The 1655-nt window shown below is 32.1% G+C and overlaps 1 non-coding gene across 1 annotated transcript; it reads right to left on the bottom strand.

The window, feature by feature from the left end:
- Positions 1-1343: 1343 nt before the first annotated feature.
- LOC112745868 (small nucleolar RNA R71) lies at positions 1344-1451 on the bottom strand. The gene has a single exon (XR_003173776.1). It is a non-coding gene; the product is annotated as a small nucleolar RNA R71 (small nucleolar RNA).
- Between the last annotated feature and the right edge of the window lie 204 nt (positions 1452-1655).

Here is a 1655-nt window from a genome sequence, read left to right as displayed (position 1 = left end):
TTTTTAAAAATCTAGTTATTTCTTATGAGTCAAATCAAATTTTCAATTTAAAAATTTTATCTTTTTCAAATCTTTTTCAAAAATCAAATCTTTTTTAATTTTTTTCCTTTCATAATTTCGAACCTTTCAAATTTATTTTCAAAAATATTTTTCTTATTTTGTTTCATATTTTCGAAATTAATGCTAACAATTAATGTGATTGATTCAAAAATTTTAAGTTTGTTACTTGCCTCTTAAGAAAGGTTCAATCTTTAAATTTTAAATCATATCTTTTTGTATCTTGTTAGTCAAGTAATCAACTTTAATTTTCAAAATCAAATCTTTTTTAAATCTCTTTTTCAAATCTTTTTCAAAATAAATTTCAATCACATCTTTTCAAAATCAATTTCAAAATCTTTTCTAACTTCTTATCTTTTCAAATTTGACTTTCAAATCTTTTTCAATTAACCACTTAACTTTTTGATTGATTCTTATCTTTTTCAAAACTGCCTAACTAATTCTCTCTCTCTAATTTTCAAAAATCCCTTCTCTCTTTTTCAAAATTCCCTTTTTTTTACTAATTGTTTTAATTTTTAATTTAATTTGATTTCAATTTTAATTTTCGAAATTCTCTCTCTCTCATCTCCTTTTATTTATTTATTCATCTACTAACACTTCTCTTCCACCCAAAATTTAAACCCCATCTTCCTCTCCGTGTTCGAATTTTACCTCTTCTCCCTCTTACATTCTTCTCTTCTTATACTTGCATAAGGAATCTCTATACTGTGACATAGAGGATTCCATATTTTCTTTTCTGTTTTCTTCTTTTTCATATGAGCAGGAATAAGGATAAGAATATTCTTGTCGAGGCTGATCCTGAACCTAAAAGGACTCTGAAGAGGGAGCTAAGGGAAGCTAAAGCACAACTCTCTGGAGAAAATTTGACAGAAATTTTTGAAAAAGAAGGAGACATGGCCGAAAATAATAACAATGCAAGGAAGATGCTTGGTGACTTTATTACACCAAATTCCAATTTACATGAAAGAAGCATCTCAATTCCTGCCATCGGAGCAAACAACTTTGAGCTTAAACCTCAATTAGTTTCTCTGATGCAACAAAACTGCAAGTTTCATGGACTTCCATCTGAAGATCTTTTTCAGTTCTTAACTGAATTCTTGCAGATCTGTGATACTGTTAAGACCAATGGGGTTGATTCCGAGGTCTACAGGCTTATGCTTTTCCCATTTGCTGTAAGAGACAGAGCTAGAATATGGTTGGACTCTCAACCTAAGGATAGCTTGAACTCTTGGGATAAGCTGGTCACGGCTTTCTTAGCCAAGTTCTTTCCTCCTCAAAAGCTTAGTAAGCTTAGAGTGGATGTTCAAACCTTCAAACAGAAAAAAGGTGAATCCCTCTATGAAGCTTGGGAGAGATACAAGGAACTGACCAAAAAGTGTCCTTCTGACATGCTTTCAGAATGGACCATCCTGGATATATTCTATGATGGTCTGTCTGAGCTATCAAAGATGTCACTGGACCATTCTACAGGTGGATCCATTCACCTAAAGAAAACACCTGCAGAAGCTCAAAAACTCATTGACATGGTTGCAAATAACCAGTTCATGTACACTTCTGAAAGGAATCCTGTGAATAATGGGACGCCTATGAGGAAGGGA

The sequence above is a fragment of the Arachis hypogaea genome, chromosome 14, assembly GCF_003086295.3.
Source record: "Arachis hypogaea cultivar Tifrunner chromosome 14, arahy.Tifrunner.gnm2.J5K5, whole genome shotgun sequence".
NCBI lineage: Eukaryota > Viridiplantae > Streptophyta > Magnoliopsida > Fabales > Fabaceae > Arachis > Arachis hypogaea.
The sequence above is the reverse complement of the archived record's forward strand: the minus strand, read 5'-3'. Positions and strand labels throughout refer to the sequence as shown.